At 40.9% G+C, this 23,223-nt stretch overlaps 1 protein-coding gene across 2 annotated transcripts in view; it reads left to right on the plus strand.

Moving 5' to 3' along the window:
- The window catches only part of ACKR2 (atypical chemokine receptor 2), a 61,637-nt gene that overhangs the window by 4,084 nt on the left and 34,330 nt on the right, over positions 1–23,223 (plus strand). Inside the window, exons 2-3 of one of the 2 annotated variants that reach the window (XM_063805643.1) lie at positions 760–819; positions 10,820–10,900. The gene's annotated coding sequence lies outside the window, so the exon portion shown is untranslated. Of the gene's footprint in view, positions 1–759; positions 820–10,819; positions 10,901–23,223 lie in introns of those variants that run through there. The other variant, XR_001713271.4, reaches the window with a different exon arrangement.

Consider the following 23,223-nt stretch of genomic DNA (forward strand, 5'->3'; position numbering starts at 1 on the left):
CGAGAAAATTACTAGCCTGGACAACATGGCAAAACCCCGTCTCTACAGAAAATACAAAAATTTGCTGGGTGTGATGGTGTGCCTCTGTAGTCCCAGCTACTCAGGAGGCTGAGGTGAGCAGATCACTTGAGCCTGGGAGGTCAAGGCTGCAGTGAGCCAAGATTGTGCCACTGCACTCAGCCTAGGCCATAGAGTGAGACCCTGTCTCAAAAAAGAAAAGATAAAAACAAAACAAAAACAAGAGAAAAACATTATAAATTTACTGTATTTGATCAAGGTTTGTTTGTTTGTTTGTTTTTGAGACAGAGTCTTGCTCTGTCGCCAGGCTGGAGTGGAGTAGCGTGATCTTGTCTCACTACAACCTCCGCCTTCCAGGTTCAAGCAATTCTCCTGCCTCAGCCTCTCAAGTACCTGGGACTACAGGTGTGTGCCACCACACCTGGCTAATTTGTTGTATTTTAGTAGAGATGGGGTTTCACCACGTTGGCCAGGATGGTCTTGATCTCCTGACATCGTGATCTGCCTTCCTCAGCCTCCTATTGATCAAAGTTTTACATGATGCAGGAGCCTTCAGAGTGAAGACCCAAAGATACAGGTGACTCTGTCTCATTATATGCTTAGGTTTGATGAAACAGGGACAGTCGTGTAGAAATGTGATTGGACAACAAAGGATATGAGCTAATGGTAATAGAAAACCTAGCAAGACCTGTCTGTTCAGATTCTTGAACTTTCTTTCGATTGTAGCATTTCTCCTTTCAGGATACAGTACAGGATCCTTTCTGGAATGGAGGTCTTATGAGCTGCTATCGAACACGGCAGGTGAGAGAATTTCTTTATGGCCAATTCTTAGACAAAAAGTAGGGGAAGCGGTTGGGCACAGTGGCTCACGCCTGTAATTCTAGCACTTTGGGAGGCCAAGGCGGGTGGATCACGAGCTTAGGAGTTTGAGACCAGCCTGACCAACATGGTGATACCCCATCTCTACTAAAAATACAAAAATTAGCCAGGCGTGGTGGCGTGCACCTATAATCTCAGCTACTCAGGAGGCTAAGGCAGGAGAATTGTGTGAACCTGGGAGGCAGAAGTTGCAGTGACTCAAGATCACGCCACTGTACTCCAGCCTGGGCAACAAAGCTAGACTCCGTCTCAAAAAAAAAAAAAAAGTTGGGGAAGCTTAGAGGTTCTGGTTTCTGTAATCAGCCTTGGGGAAGAGGAATTCTATTTTCTATGACTTGCTTCGGGAGAGAATGAGGGTATGACAGATAGACAGGAGGGTAAGACAGGTTGGTTAGAAACTTTGCTTCTGAGGCTGCTTCTGAGGCCTTCACTTTGGGGTATCATTTTCTGAGCCCCAACAGCAGGAAAGAATAAATAATAGGAAATTAGAAAACAGTATTGACATAGATGTTTCCTGAATTCTAAAGTGATCCATTGTTTAAAAAATAACATTTTATTGGAATTAGTTGCAGAATATCTTTCAGTCTGTTGGTAATGCGATTAAGTTGCAGAATATCTTTCAATCTGTTGGTAATGTGATTGGAATGATGAGTTAGGAGTCAACTAACCATTTCAAACAAATTAACTTTTTGTTGAAATTGTTTAAAAAGACTGGGTGTATTGATAAACTGATGTGGGATATGATAAGATTTCTCTTCAAATAATCTGATCAATCTTTTATTCTTTAATTCATAGTACCTACCCCCCCAATTTTTCTCCTTTTTCTCCTTTTTTCCTCTTTGCCTTTGTTAAATGCCCAGGCACACCACAATACCACGTTTTATCAATACCAACTTACATTCCTTTCCTTATTAAAAAAAAGACTAACTTTCTAGCTCATTACAAACACCCTTTCCCCTTTCCCTCCACTTTTTCTTTTACATGCTCACCCTATCTAAAAAAAATCGAATATTTAGCCAACCAAAATTAGTTTAAATTGTACGACCCGACCACGACCAATAAAAAAAGAATACAAAGGCAAGACTTGCGTCAAAAATAAAGGCCCTCGTGCCCCTTTGTTCAAGTGCGCTCTCATGGCAACTGGCCAAAGAGACACCCCTCTGCGCAAAAGTAAAATTGCTTCATTAAAAATCCTTTGTTCGAGTGTTCAATTTCCTTAAAATTGTAAGGGTGATTCCTAACACTGACTTCATTTCCTCATTCCTTTTTTGAGATAGAGTCTCGCTGTGTTGCCCAGGCTGGAATGCAGTGGTGCAACCTTGGCTCGCTGCAGCCTCCACTTCCCAGGCTCAAGCGATTCTCATGTGAGTAGCCGGGATTACAGGCATCTGCCACCACACCTGGCTAACTTTTGTATATTTAGTAGAGATGGGGTTTCACCATGTTTGCCAGGCTGGTCTTGAACTCCTGACCTGAAGTGATCTGCCCACCTCAGCCTCCCAAAGTGCCTGGATTACAGGTGTGAGCCACAGTGGCAGGCCCTCATTTCCTCATTATTTTGAAACAAGGCACATACATTTTCTGTAGGGAAAAGAAAGATCAGACTGTTACTGTGTCTATGTAGAAAAGGAAGACATAAGAAACTCCATTTTGATCTGTACTGAGAAAAATTGTTTTGCCTTGAGATGCTGTTAATCTATAACTTTAGCCCCAACCCTGTGCTCACAGAAACATGTGCTGTATGGAATCAAGGTTTAAGGGATCTAGGGCTGTGCAGGGTGTGCCTTGTTAACAATATGTTTACAGGCTGTATGCTTGGTAAAAGTCATCGCCATTCTCCATTCTCGATTAACCAGGGGCATAACGAACTGCGGAAAGCCGCAGGGACCTCTGCCTAAGAAAGCCTGGGTATTGTCCAAGGTTTCCCCCAACTGACACAGCCTGAGATATGGCCTTGTGGGAAGGGAAAGACCCAGCCGTCCTCCCCAGCCTGACACCCGTAAAGGGTCTGTGCTGAGGAGGATTAGTAAAAGAGGAAGGTCTCTTGCAGTTGAGATAAGAGGAAGGCCTCCATCTCCTGCATGTCCCTGGGAATGGAATGTCTCGGTGTAAAACCCGATCATAAATTCCTCCTATTCTGAGGTAGGAGAAAACCGCCCTGTGGCTGGAGGCGAGATATGCTGGCAGCAATGCTGCTCTGTTACTCTTTGCTACACTGAGATGTTTGGGTGGAGAGAAGCAAAAATCTGGCCTACGTGCACATCCGGGCACAGTACCTTCCCTTAAACTTATTTGTGACACAGATTCCTTTGCTCACATGTTTTCCTGCTGACCTTCTCCCCAATATCACCCTGTTCTCCTGCCGCATTCCCCTAGCCGAGATAGTGAAAATAGTAATCAATAAACGCTGAAGGAACTCAGAGACCGGGGCCTGTGCGGGTCCTCCATATGCTGAGCGCCGGTCCCCTGGGACCACTGTTCTTTCTCTATACTTTGTCTCTGTGTCTTATTCCTTTTCTCAGTCTCTCGTTCCACCTGACGAGGAATACCCAGAGGTGTGGAGGGGCTGGCCCCCTTCAGTTTTCTTTCCCTCAGGGTTGTATAGTGCATAACGGCCCTTGTTTGGCTAGGAGTATTGTAATGGGATTGCATTTGTTGTGCCAAGCCCTTACTGAAACTAATGGGATGGATATAATTTATTTCCTAGATAGTCATACCTTCTAATATTGCTTTATGAGAGAGACAAAGTATAAATGTTTAGGAAAGGTTTAAAGCAATGCATTCTAAATTTTTTTCTGAAGATTGAGTCTCAGTGTTAGGTATTAAAAGGGGCCTTAAAGCTCATCTAGTCCATTTCCTTTCTTTTAATGAAAATACAGTTTTTGAGAATGTAAGTGGATGTTTTAGATGACACACTTACAGGCAGAATCTGAATAACTCTGCCTTCCTGAGAACTAGCCCAGTGCTCTGTTTGCTTGCTTACCTCTCCAGGTCATGGAATCAGACCTCTTAGTATTCCATGCAGCTTAAAACTGAAAACCTTTAATAAAAGTGGTTGGGCAATTTTCAGCCTTTTTTTTTTTTTTTGAGATGGAGTCTGACTCTGTTGCTCAGGCTGGAGTGCACTGGCATAATCTCATCTGACTTCAACCTCCACCTCCCAGGCTCAAGTGATCCTCTTGCCTCAGCCTCCTGAGTAGCTGGGACTACAGGCATGTGCCACCACATCCGGCTAATTTTTTTGTATTTTTAGTAGAGACAGGGTTTCACCTTTTTGGCCAAGCTGGTCTCAAAGTCCTGACCTCAAGTGATCCACCTGCCTCAGCCTCCCAAAGTGCTGGGATTACAGGCATGAGCCACTGTGCCCGGCCTTCAGCTTTCTTTTGGTTCTAATCATATATGTGGTAAAGTGATTGATTTAGACAGTTATGTTAATGTGAACAATGCTGTTAAAGTTATTGAATTTGATTAAAATAAAGCTCCATAATTTATTTTATTTTATTTAGCATTAGGGCCTTTGGGACAAAATATGAATAACAAAAGCAAGATAATTTGCAAGTAAGAATTAGTCCAAGAGCTATAGTATGTTTTGGGTTTGTTTTTGGGTTTGATTTTGATCTGTTTTTAAATAAGTATGTTATAGTATCTAATATTAACTTAAAATCTTGGTTCAGTTTGCCCTACATAATCTTTTCTAAAAATATATGTATTGGTCTGTTCTCGCAATGCTAGAAAGAACTACCTGAGACTGGGTAATTTATAAAGAAAAGAGGTTTAATTGACTCACAGTTCTGCAAGTTGTATAGGAAGCATGGCTAAGGAGGCCTCAGGAAACTTAACAATCATGGTGGAAGATGAAGGGGAAGCAAAACTGTCTTATATGGTGGGATCAGGAGAAAGCAAGTGAAGGAAGAAGTGCTACACACTTTTAAACAACCAGGTCTTGTGAGAACTACTATAAGAGAACAGCAAGGAGAAAGTCCACCCCCGTGATCTAATCACCTCCCACCAGGCCCCTCCTCCAACACTGAGAATGACAATTTGACTTGAGATTTGGGTGGGGACACAAACCATATCATACAAATTCAAGAGTTTGTAACTTGGTACAATGTGCCTTTATTATTTTCTGCATCATGTGCATACTTCACTGGTTCACAGCATAAAGACTGAAAACTGCCATATTTAGTAGGAAGTTGTATTTTGTTTTTCAAGCTCTGTTGAGGAATAGATGGAATTTGTTCCATGGTGAGCTGTTTTTAAGTTTTCGCAGTATCATTAATGACCCCAGTCTCATTCTGGGAAACTTGAATTCTCCTTGCAAATTCTAAGAAGTTCACACTTTACCCAAACTTAATGTAATAACGAGAGACAACATCTGTTTATGCCTAGTTATTTGAGGTTTTGTTGCCTGTTTGTGGGAGAAATTCTCTCTTTCTGATTAGTATGCAGAAACTAAAATCTTGGTGAATGATGGTGATAAATATCTGAAACATAATCAGATGATTCAGTCAATTTTTGGTGAAGATTATTCTGCTACACTTTATACCATATCATGTTACAAGAAAACGACAATGACACACTTACATCTTTCATAATACAGACATTATAATTGGTAACAAACATGCAACATCTATTATTCCATTCTTCGTATTGGGCGTCATTTTGAAGTATAATTGATGCAGAAGACTTAACACATTATTTGGGTTTTCAGGTATTAAACCAACCCACCTGTAATTTATAGAAAGAAAGGCAGCACAAAAAGTGTCTGCCAGCTTTGCTATTTTCCCCTCTTCAGAGAGCCTCTGTGACTTTTCATGCTGCAAATAGCTGTCTACACATGATCGTATCTTCCATAGGAGAAACAGGCTTCTAAATTCAGATGTCTGTTTATGCTGAGGCCCAACTAAAAGCTACATTACCTTGTTCTTGACATCCTTTTTAAAAAGTACTGTGTGATCTTTGTCGAACTTTCTTTAAACAAAGGTTAAACCTTTTGAGAAAATTGGTAATAATTACCGGTGTTTTTATACCAGATTTGGGAGTCACCATCAGCAATTATTGAATACGTACATTGTGCCAAGTACCTGTACTAGATTCTGAAGTTAAAGACTCAGTCCCTGCCATGAAATAATTTATAATCTAAGTAGGTAGAAGGAACAAGTATATAGAAATAACAAAGACAGTTTATAAGTACTTTGAATGAAATTTCAGGTAGATATCACAGTAAGTGGAGCAGTTTCAAAGGCTTCTTGGGACTGGGGCTTAAGTGGGCCTTGAAGGATGACTAGGATGTAAATAAATTGGGAGGATATTTCAGAAACAGCAAACAGAGGGCAGAAGAATAGAGGCAGACTCTGGGATTGTAGCTGTGTCACAGAGGACAGCAAGTGTGAAAAGGCAAACATTTGTGACTAGAGCAGAGTCAGAGAGAATAATGAAAAGTGAGTCACTGTGGGGAGGACCTTCCATGTTAATTAAAGAACCTGGACAATGTTCTATTAGGTGCCGCCTGAAGACGTTGGAGCAGGATGTTGACAAGAGCAGAGGGCATTTGAGGTTATTGGAAGTGAAATAGAATGGATTAGAAAGGGAGTGTCAGCCTTAGCCAGAAAATTTGAAACTATTCAGTAATAACCCATTGCATACTATGTATTGAGACCATTTTCCCCTTGGTCTTAAGGATGTAGAGGTAGTTACATGCAGTAGTGTTATCTCTACTTCTTGACAAGGACTGCCACTTTGAGGCAGCAATAATCTTTAAAGACCAGTCCCCAGGGAGAATTGGCTAGGGACCAGGCCATCAGAAGATTCCATGTCAGAAAATTGCCCTAACAGGCTATTCATAATGTGTTCCAATTTAGTACCCTTTACACTGCAGAGTCATGGAATAGTACTTAAGCTGTTCATTTTAGACAAAAATACACTTCCCAGACACATTAATTACATGTTTCAAAGTTGTATTTAAAACTTGCCTAAAAGGTAGGAGCTTTTAAGTAAACAAAAAATTTTCTCTTGGCAAAAAGTAACCAGACTCTTCCTTGATCTGCTTATTCAAATCTATCAGGTGTTTTATAAGAAACACTAATATTTTTCCAGAAGGACCAGCTGGCATCATATCCGACCATGTTCTGCTAAGGTGACAATTTTTCTTTCTCACACTTTATGCATTCCAGAACATTAATTCTCAAGGGAGGTACCTAGTTCATTCCTCTACCCTTTAGGAAGAACAGCTCTAAAATGAAAGCTCAAAACTCTCCAGAGGGAGAAAAGTCACAGCCACTTTTAATTTGGTATGAGTCAGGCTCCACAGGCTCTGGGGTTTGCTTTGCTGCTTACTAGTTATGTGACACTGAGCAAGTTAATTAATCATCTTGTGCCTCTGTTTCTTCATTTGTACAATAATAGGTCCTACTTAGTAGGACTCTGGGGAGTGTTAAATGATATATAAAACCCCAACATTAACTGGCATATAGTAAGTGTTATATGTATTAATTGTTATGACATTCTGTGGGTTTTTTTGTGTGTTCCTGTAGATACTACTCAGCTAACCTATAAACACAATTGATAGTTTCGTGTGTGTGTGTGTGTGTGTGTGTGTGTGTACTTTGCACTTTAAAATGTCTTTTGGTTACTGAGGGTTTCCATAAAAATCATAAATATAAGATGCTCACCATCAATATGGTATACTTCAGCAAAGAAGAAGCTAGGAGCTAGAAGCCACCTTTGATCTCTTTAGTTTACATAGTGTCTTACCTTTTATATTGCTGGTTTCATCAACTGGTTCCCATTAGCAACCAAAGTGGCAGCAGGATTTGTGTGTTTATGTAGTGATAATTTTTGTAGTGAACAAAAATATTATACTTTAAATATTTTAGTCTTGAATTGACTTTTCTGCTGAGGAAACTCAGTGGAAAAAGTCAATGAACTGAGGCACTGAGTTCATTTTTTTTTTTTTTAAGGCAGAGTCTTGCTTTGTCACCCAGGCTGGAGTGCAGTGTGCAATCTCAGCTCACTGAAACCTCTGCCTCATGGGTTCAAGTAATTCTCATGCCTCAGCCTCCCGAGTAGCTGGGATTACAGGTGTTTGCCACCACACCTGGCTAATTTTTTCTATTTTTAGTAGAGACAGGGTTTCACCACGTTGGCCAGGCTGGTCTCAAACTCCTTACCTCAGGCGATCTGCCCACCTCAGCCTCCCAAAGTGCTGGGATTACAGACATGAGCCACCATGCCTGTCTAGCACTCAGTATTTTTTATTGCTGTTGGGGACAGCAGGACACTTAACAAGTACTAATGAAAAAAAAATTTGGTAGAGTGGAAAAGGCACTGGCTTTGGGCCCCTGGATTGCTACCATGCCTGAAGTCAAAAGACACGGCTTTGAATAACAGCTTAAATGCTTATGGACATTATGACCTTGAACACGTTATTTAGCCTCACATTTTTCATCAACACAATGGGGATACTAGTAAGTATATGCCTTATAGGATAGCATTGTGTGATCTAAGTGACCATACATAAGGCACCAAGAAGAGTGCTTGGGATGTAATAGAGCCTCAGTACATGTTAGATCCTCTCACCAAACCAGGCCCCTTCCTCTTGCTGCTATCTTCTTAAGCATTAACCAGCAATGCAACCTCAAGCAAGTCACTTTTCTTTTTTAGACCGTGAAGTTTTCTGACCCCTTCTCTAAATCAATTCTCTCATTTATTCTTGTTCAGCCTCAACTTCCATTCCCCTGATATCCCCACTAACCGTTTTCACGGAGAGCATTGAAAAATTCTCTCAGCTTCCTCCTCTCTTACCCTACCTGTGTCTCCATCAGTCGTTTCTTCTGGTTTTGGGTACCCTCCTCCCACTGAACACCCATCAAACCCTGTGCTCTGGATTCCATCATTTTTTGCCATTGAATCTGTCAGCTTTTTGCTCTCTCACCTGTAATTTCAGCCCTCCTCGCCCCTGCATCCAGGCTTCTCATACTCTTCCATTTAAAAAAGATTCCTTCCTAGATTCTTCATCCTTTCTCCAGCTATTGCTCTCTTTTCTTTCTCCTCAGTTTAGGAGAAAAAAGTGTACATATCATCCCACATCTTCCCCCCAACCCAGCTCTCTCAACCCACTGGTTTCCATTCTTGTCACGCTACTGAAACAACAATAGTAAAGGACATAATTCAATGGACATATTTCAGTTTCTCAGCCCATATCTTACTTGACTCTTCTATCATATTTGACATTATGATAATCTTCCATTGACACTCTTCTTCTCATTCTCCTTCCAGTCTGGTCATTCTTTCTTAGTTACAGTGACTGAATTTATTTCCTCTGTCCCTTAAATATTGATGTGCTCTAGGGTTCTGTGCTCTCTTTCCTTCTTACTCTCTGCCCTTCTCTTAGAGTAATCTCATGTACTTTTATGGTTTTTTATTCTCATCTGTATGCTGATGTTCTTTTCTCTCCTCTGTCTGCCACACTTCTTGCCTGTGTTCCAGAGCTATCTATTCAACTGTGTTGGACGTCTTCACTTTGGTATTCCACAGACTCCACGTGTCCATAAATGAGCCGTGTTAACCATCTCTCTCCTCCCCTCTTCTCTGCTCTCTACATCTCTCTCCACACAAGCCTGCACTTTCTCCTAAATTCCCTGACGTGTTTGTTGGAACAACTGTCCATCCCATTCACCAAACATGAAACCTGGGTCAATCCCTGATGCCACTTCCTCCTTTCTTCACATCCAGCCAGTGACATCTGAGCAGAGAACTGAATGACCAGGGGTCAGCTCTATGAAGATCTAGGGGAAGAGCTACAGCAGACATGAGACTGAGTTTTCACTTTCATAGTGATATGTTCTGAGCAAACTGGCCCAGAATTGGCTGCTTCCTACAAGCAGTAATGTTGAGAGGATCATTTACACAGGAAAGCACTTAAACAGATCAAATAAGTAAAGACATTGGCATAATTTTTTTGAGACCGAGTCTCACTCTGTCACCCAGGCTAGAGTGCAGTGGCGCGATCTCGGCTCACTGCAACCTCCATCTCTCGGGTTCAAGCAATTCTCCTGTCTCTGCCTCCAGAGTAGCTGAGATTACAGGCAAGTGCCACCACACCCAGCTAATTTTTGTATTTTTAGTAGCGACAAGGTTTCGCCATGTTGATCAGACTGGTCTTGAACTCCTGACCTCAGGTGATCTGCCCGGCTCGGCCTCCTAAATTGTTGGGATTACAGATGTGAGCCACCATACCTGGCCCATAGATTGTTTTTACTGACAACATTTTCAAACAAAATGCTGTCAGGTTGTCACTAAAAAATGGATCTTGGATTCTTTGCAGCTCCTCAAATTCCTTTTTGTTCTTTCTGTTAGTTCTTTGCTGGGGTGTTGGTGGGGGAAATGGGGGGCAGGTGGGATGGTGGGCACAGAATTTTCCTGACTAAGCCGAAGCTCTCCTGCCTCTTTTACTTGTTCTGAAGACTTTTGAATTTGAGATTAACAACACAACCATCTCCTCTTAAAAGTCTGTATAACTTTATCTTGCATATATTTTGTTATTAAATATGTCTTTTAGTAGAGAATGAGTAGGAAGACTTTGGTCTTTATAATATTGTTTTATGTGGGTTATATCCTGATTTTTAAAGTTAGAAACTCATAATTTTATGTAATTCTATGTAACTAAAAAGATTGATTTGTTTTTATAATCTATATTTGTATAAGTATGGGACTAGATTACACAAAACAACATTGATCACTGGAACTAAGAGCTTTCTGTTGACCACAGGCAAACAGCTCTTTCCAGTAGAAAAGAGCTGGGCTCCCTCACTGTTTCCTGGCACACGGTATGATATTGAGTTCCATGATTATGCATGTACCTTGGGTTACAACTCCCCTGGCGGCAGAACCTCTATTGTGTCCTTCTTTGTATTGCCCACAGAGCCTGTTGGTGACCTGCACACAGGAGCCCTCCAGTCAGTACTGATTGAATTACTCAAGGCTGCCTCTCTGCAAAGTTGAGGTAAGCAGCTGAGTTCAATGATGCTGGCTGCATTTTCAGCTGTTGGGGCTGCAGTAGCTAGGCAGGGGCTGCAGGCCCTTCTGGCTTTTTAGCCCTCCTGCTCACCCACCATTTACACAGTCTTCCTTTCAGAGCCCCCCTTTCTCCTCCTGCACTTCCTTGAATATTGACTGCCTCTCTGATTTCCCTCACTTTGTCTCTCCCAAATATTAGGGCTGTTTTTATGGTCTACTAATTCTGTGAGAATGAGGTACCTCTTCTGGGAGGCACTGCCACACTCAATGGCACTGCAAACAGGTTTTTATTGGCTCATCTCCAAGCTCTCCAAGTCATTCTGCCCTCATACTGATTATGAGACACCATCTGTTTATCTTGATTGCATAATAAATTGAGGACTCATAAATGTAGTTGACATCTAAATTAGATCCAAATCACAGTAAGAACAGGATAATGGTCTCCTTTGTCAGAGATGGATGAATAATTACTTTTATAGCTCTGGAAGAAAAATGGGTTATGCAAACAGATACTTCACCCAAATTGGTTTCCTGAGTGACTCTCCGTATGTTGATGTTTTTGCTCAGGGACAGGAACCTGCCTACCCTGTTTCAGGGAAAACCAGTAAAGAAATATAATCTGCTTTGGGAGGCTGAGGCGGATGGATCACGAGGTCAGGAGATTGAGACCATCCTGGCTAACATGGTGAAACCCCATCTCTACTAAAAATACAAAAAATTAGCCAGGTGTGGTGGTGGGCGCCTGTAGTCCCAGCTATTCTGGAGGCTGAGGCAGGAGAATGGCATGAACCTGGGAGGCGGATCTTGCAGTGAGCCCAGATCACGCCACTGCACTCCAGCCTGGGCAACAGAGCAAGACTCTGTCTCAAAAAAAAAAAAAAAAAAGAAATATAATCTGCCCAACCCAACAGTCAAATGTTAGCCACCAATGTCCTTGTGTTACCCTGCTTTCTGAGGGCCAGAAGAGATTTTCAAAGATTATGAGCACTAAAATAACAGTAAAAAAAAAAAAAAAAGCTAGTAACCTTGGCCTGTTGCCTAGTACAATATAGCTGATCAGAAGGAAATCACAAGGCAGTGGGACTGGGCTAAGGTGCAGCTTGTGAGTTCTCTAGGAATTGGGTGGGTTATTGCTTAAGGACAGTTCATCAATAGTTTTTTTTTTTTTTCTTTGAGATGGAGTCTCACACTGTTGCCTGGGCTAAAGTGCAGCGGTGCGATCTCGGCTCACTGCCATGTCCGCCTCCCAGGTTCAAGTGATTCTCCTGACTCAGCCTCCCGAGTAGCTGGGATTACAGGTGGCTGCCACCATGCCCGGCTAATTTTTTAAATTTTTAGTAGAGACGAGGTTTCACTATGTTTGCCAGGCTAGTCTCGAACGCCTGACCTCGTGATCCACCCGCCTCGGCACCCCAAAGTGCTGGTGCTAGGATTACAGGCGTGAGCCACCATGCCTGGCCTCATCAATAGTTTTAAAAGACCTGTTACAATTTCTGGCTAATTTGCTTTTACCGTTAATTCAGAATGCTTGTGATCCACAGGCTATAGTGAGTGAGTTGTCCCTGGCATCCCTTTTCCTTACATACGTGTTCCACTAGAAGCAAGAAAAACCACATACAGCTGCTCAGTCTGCAATACACCAACAGCACACGCACACAGGAGTCCTGTTTAGCTCACTTCCATTTCCTACGTGCACTGCTGCACACTTGACCTACACACTTGACATATGAAAGTGTCTCTGATCATTTAAACAACTCTACAAATGTGTATTATTACCCCCATTTTATACAGGAGGAAACTGAGGTTCCGTGTGGTTAGGTAACTTGCTTGGGTTTCCATAGAGGCAGAGGTAGAATTTGAACCCAGTACTGTTTAGCTCATGCCCTTTCTGGAACACTCTCTTGCCTCTCTATCTTTTCTTTTTGCTGCCTATGCTCAGATTGTTCTCTCTCTTATAGAATATATATATGTATATATATATATATATATATTTTTTTTTTTTTAGAGAGAGTCTCGTTCTGTCGCCCAGGCTGGAGTGCAGTGGCGCTATCTCGGCTCACTGCAAGCTCCGCCTCCCGGGTTCACGCCATTCTCCTGCCTCAGCCTCCCGAGTAGCTGGGACTACAGGGGCCCGCCACCACGCCCGGCTAATATTTTGTATTTTTAGTAGAGACGGGGTTTCACTGTGTTAGCCAGGATGGTCTCGATCTCCTGACCTCGTGATCCGCCCGCCTCAGCCTCCCAAAGTGCTGGGATTACAGGCGTGAGCCACCACGCCCAGCCAGAATATACTTTTCAATCTTCTCTTTCCCCTGTCAGAATCTTTATCAATCAAAACTTTTGTTTTGAAATACATATATGTATATATTTACAAACACATACAACTTAGGTTTACATCTATATTTATTTATATGCATAGACTTCTAGGTATTTATAGATAGATAGAGACAGATATAAATAAATAAATAAAATATGGAAAGATATACTCCTCAAATAGTAATGGTGGCTTTATCTGAACAGTAGAATACTTCGTGATTTTTATTTCCGTTTTTAAAAATATATTTATGAAACTAAATTTATATTGTTGCTATAATCACAAAACAATTGTTAAAACCTTTCACATCCTTTTAAGTTCACATGTCACTACCTGAATAGAATCTCTTCCCGGTCTCTAAATTAAAGCTCTCTGTCCCTCTTTTGAAACACACTCCCTTTTCCTAGTACTTGTATTTTCTTGAGTCACTTCTAGCATTTTGCTTTGTATTCTGTGTAGCCTCAACTTCCCAGGGCCCACTAACTCAGAGAGGGAAGAATACAACAGGCACAGTTAAAAATAAAAACAGGCTGGGTGCGGTGGCTCACACCTGTAATCCCAGCACTTTGGGAGGCCAAGGCAGGTGGACTACTTGAGGTCAGGAGTTCGAGACCAGCCTTGCCAACATGGTGAAACCCTGTCTCTACTGAAATGCAAAAATTACCCAGGCGTGGTGGTGCACGCCTGTAATCCCAGCCCAGCTACTTGGGAGGTGGAGGCAGGATTGCACCACTGCACTGCAGCCTGGGTGACAGAGCAAGACTCCATCTCAAAAAAAAAAAGAATAAAACCAGTAACAGAATAATTGTTATTCCAATCTGCCCCCCTTCCCCAATCATGAAAGCTAGGATCTTTTTGCTGTATCCACCAGATCTCAGGCTTGTGTCTCTTCCCCTCTCTGTAGTCTTGGCTGTGTGTCCACCACAACACTGTTCCTTTGATGTGAGTCAATCATTACGCTCACTCCAGTGTTTGTTTTTGCATGATGCTGTCCCCTTCCTTTCACTTGGTTCTAGGCTAAGCCCCATTATTCCACCAGGCCCCACATGGTCTAGGCTGTGCCTCCTGTCTTCACTTTGCTGAAATGGCGGGACAGTCTTCTCCTATCCAGGTTTCACTTTAAAAAAGTTATCCCTTCCTCTTGTTTTCTTCATCTCCGATAAAGCCTAGCATGGAGTGACTTTTGCGTTTGAGTTTTTCCTTTTGTTTCTTACAGCATCCCCTCCCCTGCCACCTTGTCTAGGGGAATTTGTACTGAACTTGGTCAGGAGTCAGAGTAATCTGTCTCAATATCTCCCTTTCCTCAATCAGGGGCTCCAGACAAAAGGATGCTCAACTGCTTTCTCTCCTGTCTGGGAGATCAGGGTGTGACCTTCATTCTATAATTTATTCAAGTGTCTCTCTCCTGTGTAGCCTGTCAGCCTTCGTGTCTCCAGTCATTCTCTTCCTAGACAGACTTGTCTGGGATGTTCAGAACTGGAAGTTTGGTGGCTTGCCCTGACATGTCCAATACTCAGTAAGCAAGCAGAACTTACCCTCTTTGGGCTCTCTGCACTGTGTGCTCTTCTAAGCCATGCAATCAACTTCTAAGACCATAAGAGGGGAGCTAAGCACCATTCAGCTTTGTATATGCCCTGAGGGAACTGACACAGTTGCATAGGATGGCAAGAAACCTATACATTTTTGCGGAATGAATTAATAAAATCTATTGACTTTTTTGCTCTGCTTTTCTCCCTTAACATTATTGCAGCAAGCAATCAAATAAAGGTAATTAGTCCCAGTTTGTTCTACACTAAGTATATCACACTGTGATTCTGATTCCATAACTTAGATCTGAGTTTTAGAACACTGAGACGATCACAGTCATCCCTTCATATCCACAGGGGATTGGTTTCACATCTGACCTCATGTGATAGGTTGCAGTCAAAACCCAGTCAAAACTTTGTTTCATGCACAAAATTATTGTATGAAGTTAACTTCAGACTATGTGTATGAGGTGTATATGAAACATAAATAAATGTGTTTAAACTTGGGTCTCATCCCATAGATATCTCATTATTTATATTTTGAAATATTTCAAAATCCAGGAAATTCTGAAATCCAAAACACTTCTGGTGCCAAGCATTTTGAATAAGGGATACTCAACCTATAATACCTAATATAATGTAAATGCTATGTAAATAGTTGTTATACTGTATTTTAAAAAATTTGTATTTTTTTATTGCTGTATTGTTATTTTTAAATTTTTTAAAAAAATATTTTCAGTCCTTTGTTGGTTGAATCCATGGATTTGGAACCCATATGAATACAGAGGGCTGACTATATACATAAAATTCGGCCTCTTAAATTATGCAATTTAATATAACCACAAAGTTGCACACTCATCACACTGTCTAAAATCAGAACAGTTTTCATCATGCCAAACATGAGTGACACACATTAGCTGTCACTTCCATCTCCACACCTTCCCCCTGCCCTATGAATCTATTTTGGGTATTTGCCTATTCTGGACATTTCATATAAATGGAATCGTACAATATATGGATTTTGTATCAGATTTCTTTTACATTGTATAATGTTTTCAAGGTTCATCCATGTCATAGCATGTATCGATACTTTATTCCTTTTAAATGGCTGAATAATATTTCACTGCATGGATATACCACACTTTGCTTATCCATTCATCCATTGGTAGACATTTGGGTTGTTTCCAATTTTGGGCCATCATGAATAATGTTGGGAACATTTGTGTATATGTGTTTTCCTAGGGACATATGATTTCAATTTTCTTGGGCATATACCAGACCATATGTTTAAGTTCTTAAGGAATTACCAAAATTGTTTTCCAGTGTGGCTGTGCCATTTTACATTCACAGCAGCAATGTATGAGGGTTCCAGTTTCTCCATGTTTCTCTTTTTGAATTATAGCCATCCCAATGGATGTGAAGTGGAAAATCAATTGGCCATGGATACCTGGGTTTATTTATGGACTCTCAGTTCTATTCGATTGATCTATATGACTATTCTGATATCAGTACTACACAGTCTTGATTACTGTGACTTTGTAGTAAGTTTTGAAAAAAGAAGTGTGAGTCCAACTTTGTCCTTTTTCAAAGTTGTTTTGGCTATTCTGGGTTCCTTGCATTTCCATGCGAATTTTATAATAAGCATGTCTGTTTCTGTAGAAAATGCAGTTGCAACTTTGATTGGGATTGTGTTGAATCTGTAGATCAATGAAGGGAGTACATCCCTCTTAACAACCTTTAGTCTTCCAATCCGTGAACACGAAATGTATTCCACCTACTTAGGTCTACTTTAATTTCTTTCCATGATGTTTTACAGTTTTTAGTGTATAGGCCTTGCACTTCATTTGTTAAATTTATTCTTAGGTATCTTATTTTTTCTATGTTATCGTAGATATAATAGTTTTCTTAATTTCTTTTTAGTATATAGAAATACAGTTGCTTTTTGTATATTGATCTTGTATCCTGAATGTTGCTGAGATAACTTGTTAGCTCTGATGTGTGTGTGTGTGTGTGCGTGTGTGTGTGTGTGTATTTCTTAGGATTTTCTATATACAAAATCATGTAATCTGCCAATAGAGGAAATTTCACTGCTTCCTTTCCAGTGCAAATGCTTTTTATTTTTCTTGCACAACTGCTCTGACTAGAAATGCCAGTACAATGTCAAATAAAAGTGGTGAAAGTGGGCATCTTTGTTTTGTTTGTGATCTGAGGTAGGGAGGGGGAAGATTTCAGTCTTTTACCATTAAGTGTGATGTTAGCTCTGGGTTTTTTTTTTGTTTGTTTGTTTGTTTGTAGATACCATTAATCAGGTTGAGGATGTTCCCTAGTTTATTGAATTTTTTTTTTTTTCAATCAGGAAAGGTGGTGAAGATTACCAAATGTTCTTTCTGCATCTGTTAAGGTGATCATGTGGTTTTTGTCCTTTATTCTTTTCATATGTTGTCTTACATTGTTTGAGTTTCGGATGTTGAACGGTTTAACCTTGCATGCCTGGCAAATAGCTTAACTAGTCATGGTGTATAACCCGTTATATCTGTAGTTGGATTTGGGTTGTTAGTATGTTGTTTAGGGAGTTGTGTGTGTCTGAGAATCTATATATGGTCCATAAGGGATATTGGTGTGTAGGGTTCTTTTCTTGTGATGTCTTTGTTGGGTTTTTGTATCAGAGTAATACTGGACTCATAGAATGAGTTGGGAAATGTTTCTTCCCCTTCTGTTTTTTGAAAGAGTTTGAGAGGATTAGTGGTAATTCTTTAAACATTTGGTAGAATTTACCAGTGAAGTCATCTGGTTCTGGGCTTTTCTTTGTGGGACATTTTTTGATTACTAATGAAATTCCTTTCTTTGTTATAGGTCTATTCAGATTTTCTTTTTCCTCTTGAGGGAGTTTTGGTAGTTTATGTCTTTCTAGAAATTTGTTCATATGAATTATCTAATTTATTGGCATACAGATGTTCATAGTATTTTCTTATAATCTTTTTTTCTATAGTGATTCTCTCTCTTTTATTTCTGATTTTAGCGATTAGAGTCTTCTCCCTTTTTTCTTAGTCAATTAGTTAAAAGTTTGTCAGTTTTGCTGATGTTTTCCAAGAACAACCTTTGGTTTTGTTGATTTTCTCTATTGTATTCATATTCTCTCATTCATTTGTACTCCAATATTTATTTTGCCTTTATTTTTGCTTGCTTTCAGTTTAGTTTGCCCTTCTTTTTCCAGAATCATAGGCGAAAAGTTAGTTTACTGAATTGGGGTCTCTTTTTAAAAATATCTGTATTCATATTTCTCTCTAAGCATTGCTTTTACTATGTCCCATAAGTTTGGTACATTTTATTTTTGTTTTCATTCATCTCAAAGTATTTTCTAATCTCCCTTGTGATTTCTTCTTTGACCCATTGGTTATTTAGGAGTGTGTTGTTTAATTTCCACATGGTTTTGAATTCCCCAAATTTTTCCTTCTGTTATTGATTAATTCCATTATGGTTGGAGAAGATATTATATATGGTTTCAGTTCTTCTGAATGCATTGAGACTTGTTATATGGCCTAACATATTCTCTGTCCTGGAGAATGCTGTATGTGCACCTGAGAAGAACATGTATTTTGCAGTTGTTGGGTGGAGTGTCTTACTTATATCAGTTTTAGGTATTCACTTTTCACCTGGTTAAACATTATTCATTCTTTGAGTCACAGGTCCAAAGGATTTCTTGTGTCAAATATTTCTTAATCCATCTCCCTAAGTAAAATGTAGTTTCTTCATTTGAATTTCTATAATTCTGCCAACACCTATAACTGTATTATAACTTTTATTCCAATTCAATCTTTCTAAATTCTGATGTTATGGGTTTCTTTGTGCAGAGCCATGTTGTAACTGTATCTCCATATCACTGAAACCTTACTTCTAGTGGTAACTTTAAAGCATGTCATCGAAAGGCTGAAAGAATCTGCTGGTTATTGAGCACTTTGTCAATCCAGAGCCATAAACTACCTACAATGGATTATGGATAAGGAGAAGCAAGGCAGTGTACTCTGCCTCTGGGGAACCTACATTTTAGTTAAGAGGTCTACGAGATACCAATGTAGGAAACCTTGAAGACAAGATTTGACCAAGTGCCAAGATGAAGGCACTAGGGGATTGGACTTGTTCACTTTGTCTCTCTCCCCATGCGTGGGAAAGAGGCTTGTGGAATTGTGAGGCTGGAACAGCCCTCAGGGTTTCTGATTTCTAGTCATCATCCAGCCTGTGCGTGGACACTCTCACCCACAGGGAGACGCCCCCACACTCCCATTTAGGACTTGTTGATGGTTGTTTGCTAACTTTGGGCAGAGCAGGAAAAATGAATTGCCCTTTAGCTACCACACACCCTTCAGTCTTCTCCATAAAATAAACCATAAGCCTGCAAAATCATGTGTAAAGTCAACAGGGAAAGGAAAGAGCTGTAGTCATAAATTCTAATCCCAGGAGGATATGTCAAAGGATGCTTGCATTATATATATATATATATATTTTTTTTTTTCTTTTCTTTTCTGAGACAGAGTCTTGCTCTGTCACCCAGGCTGGAGTGCAGTGGTGCAATCTCTGCTCACTGCAACCTCTGCCTCCAGGGTTCAAGTCATTCTCCTGCCTCAGCCTCCCAAGTAGCTGGGATTACAGATGCCTGCCACCACGCCCAGCTGATTTTTGTATTTTTTAGTAGAGATGGGGTTTCACTATGTTGGTCAGGCTAGCCTTGAACTCCTGACCTCAGGTGATCCACCTGCCTTGGCCTCCCAAAGTGTTAGGATTACAGGCGTGAGCCACCGCGCCTGGCCAGCTTGCATTATATTTTGATTTCAGATAAGGAAAGTCAGATCAAGTGACTGTGAGAAGGTCACTTCTTTCTTCTCCCTTCCTTCCTTCCACAATGCAGCCCCTAAAAGTGGCAACATCTTGTTTTAAGGGGAACCAAAAGGAATGTTTTCTGAGACTTATTATTCTCCTAGTGCCTACCTGTCTGTGAATGTTCTGGGAAGGTCTGAGGATGAGATTTGGAGATATGGAGATTTGGAGAGGCGAATTCATCTCACATGCCAGTTAGACACTTTATTCTGTCTAATTCAGGACAAAGACTGATGATTTGGGGGGCTAATCGGGATTCTTTTCAAGAATACAGTGTGATGAAGAAGGTTATCAAGACAGACTGCAAACTCTTTTCTCTAGTAACCTCTGAAAATAGAATCATAATGTGAAGTACAATACCTGCAATTATGGTAGCACACATTAAATGAAATAGGAGGATAATATAAGAGCAGGCCCATAGTTGTATATATTAGTGGACTAAATGAGTGATATCTTTATTGTGATCATCATGGTCACATTTATTGACAGTCAGTTTAGGGCAAAACACTCCTGGGAGAGGGGAGCATCAAGCCATCTGAAATTGGAAGGAATTGAAGAGTTAGAAAAGGAACAGAGCAGGTGTCCTGGTATAGAGTGGACTTGAACAGGGTGAAAGAATGGGCGATCTTTGGATGGAGAGAAGGGGAGAAGAAAATGAGGGTGAGTAAAAGGCCACAGAGGTTGGAATGTGTAAGATACACATTTCATCAATGCAAAAATACCAGAAGGTGGCAAACCTGGACTTTGGTAGAGGCATGGCACAGGAAAATTGCTGTTCATAAGTCCACATAGGTGTGTCAGCTTCCAAACAATATTAGCTCACTAGATGCACATGAATTATCCACATTACTCTGTTCCAGGCAATAGCCCCTATTGAGCTAGTGACAAAGGTAAACCATCTCTGACTCATCAGAAATTCTCTTCCCAAAGAGGTGAGGGAAGAAAATGGGAGTGGTAGGCCAGGAATGAGGGGCAATTCTGGTTGGCCCAGGGTGAGTCACTTTCCCTAATGTTCCTACCAGGAGATCAGGCCATGAGCTCTTGGCTCTGCTGCTCATTCTTGTCAACTTTCCCCCATATTCTAGCTCCCTCGGGTCACTCATCCTATCACTTTTCCGATAGGGCCGTGGAGTTGTACCCTCTCTAATTTTATAGATAGGGACCCTGTGGCCTAAAGAGGATTGGGGCTTGCCCTTCTTCCTGTAGCACAGTTGGGACTAGGAGAGGGACCTCTTGACCATCAACCCCTTGTATCTGCACTCTGTCCTCTGCCATGTGACGTAACTCTTTTAGTCTTCATGCCAACTGAGAGGCAAATGAGACACAAAACAGAACATGGGAAAACTTGAAGGGGCTGTACCTTGACTGCAAAGGGCACCGGGGTACATGCGTAGAGGCAAGAAGAGTTTAGGGGCAGCAGGTCATCCTACATGACCCTATTCTCAAAAGAAAATCAGCCCCCATAATCCAGTTTCAGGTCTCATATTCCAAAACCTAAACTCTGAACTAACAAACATTGTGATTCTTTCATAGATGTCTAATATTTACTAAACAAATATTGGGACTTGTTTTCAAATTTTTGTTTTCAATACCCTCTTTCAAATGCCCCTTATAACAGGGTTCATATTTCTCTTCCTGAATGTTATGAGGCTTCCTCTTTCCTGCCTAACTGTCCCAAGGCCTCTCCTCCTCCAATGACCATGTGGCAATCATAGAGGGGGTCTTAGATAGTATTCCTGTATCAAAGTAAGTATGTCTAAGGAATTGGAGGATGCTGGTCGTTAGCCTCTGATTGATAAGCACTTCTTATTTATTTAATTTTTTTTTTTAATAGAGATGGGGGTTTCACCCTCTTGGTCAGGTTGGTCTTGAACTCCTGGCCTCAAGTTATCTCCCTGCCTCAGCCTCCCAAAGGGCTGAGATTACAGGCATGAGCCACCACGCCCAGCCTTTGATTGATAAACTCTTCTTTCCTCTTCCTTCATTCTGTAATGCAACCCCTAAAAGTGGCAAAATCTTGTTTTAAAATTTTGTCTGTCCCCTCCCCCAAATTTGGCATATTGAAAACAAGATATGGAGCAATAGTGACTCTGAGAGGAGAAGAGGTGTAGTGCAGGACACAAGAAGCTCCCCGCTGGTGAAATCCTGTAATGTGTTTCTTTCAAGTCCCCCTCCCTGCCTTTGTCTCCTGGTGATGAGGTGTAAGTTCTGCCTTTTTTCTTTTCTTTTTTTTTTATTTTCAGAAAGTCTTTGTTGCTTCAGGCAAGCATCAGAAACTGAATCTGCTGGGCTGTTGGTTGGACTGTGTGGCCTCTCTTTATCCCTCTCTTCCCAGACCCCTCAAAATCAGGTGCATTCTATATCCCCTTAGGCTAGATAGACATTCTATGGATGCTCCGGTCTGCATGAGGAAGGGAACTCCAACCTCCCCCAAGTCAGTTAATTTTAAACATTTTGGTCTTTTTTTCTGTATAATTTGGGATTGGTGTACCAGAAATGACTAAAAACCTGTGGTTTTCTGAGAGTGATCCTGGGACTATAATTTTCTGAAATTAAACTTCAGGCAAAAAAAAAAAAAAAAGAGAGAGAAGAAAAGAAAAAGAAAAACAGAAACTCTCATCATGGCCAGATGGAGCCAGAGATTTGTGAGAAGACGAGGCTTAAAGAGTAAAAGGCTATCAGTGTGCGAGATGAGTTGAAAAACAAAAAATAAAAGGTGAAATCCGAGACTGCCACGCTCGCCTAGGAGAAGTTGCAAAACCTCCTTAGTGATGTTGGGAAAATTCTTTTCAGTGAAAAGTCTCTTATGGACCTGTTAAAAATATCCCAAGAGCAAAACAGCAGACCCCCCACCTTTAAAGGAGGTGTACCTTTTGTCACTTAATGCCTGCCTGTTTCAAATCCAACCTTCATTGCTTTGTGATGTTAAAACATTTCTTCTTTGCCAGCTGGCATGATGCTAAACTTTATCAGCAGGGGGCGCTGGAGGGCTAATTTCATTGGCCAATGGCAGTGGTTTCTTGCCCTCCAGCTTCAGTTGCCCAGGATGCTGCTGGCCAGTTTTGACCCATAGTTTCCTGCCTGCTAGCCCCAGCTGCTGAGTGTGGATGAGCTCCATCTAGGGCAACCCAGTTGAACATCTGTGCCATCCAGTAGCTGCAATCGCACCCTCTCAAAGGAGGTCTGCATCCTAGCTTTGGGGCAGGGCTCCCTTCTCTTCCAAATTAGTACTTTTGTAAGTAGTCTCCCTCTGCCTAGGATGTTCTTTAGAGTTCTCTTCAATTCCCTTGTAGTAGTTACTTCTCTTCAAATAGTCAATACATCTTTATATTAAACTTTCCCTGTTCAACTTACTGTGGTTACTGTCTCCTGACTCTCCTTTCATGGACCATGATGCCAAAAATGCAATTACTAGTAGGTGAAAGGTTTGATAGTTTCAAAATCAAGTGAACATAGGGAAATACATGGGCCTTAATATCACTAGAAATTTAAAGAGGCAGAACCAATTTATTCAGCCAGAAATTATGTCTATGAATTTTGTACTTAGAATTGGTATTAAATCATTATATGGTTTAATGGTAGTGAAATGAAACACAA

Source organism: Pan troglodytes, chromosome 2 (genome assembly GCF_028858775.2).
Source record: "Pan troglodytes isolate AG18354 chromosome 2, NHGRI_mPanTro3-v2.0_pri, whole genome shotgun sequence".
NCBI classification, from domain to species: domain Eukaryota; kingdom Metazoa; phylum Chordata; class Mammalia; order Primates; family Hominidae; genus Pan; species Pan troglodytes.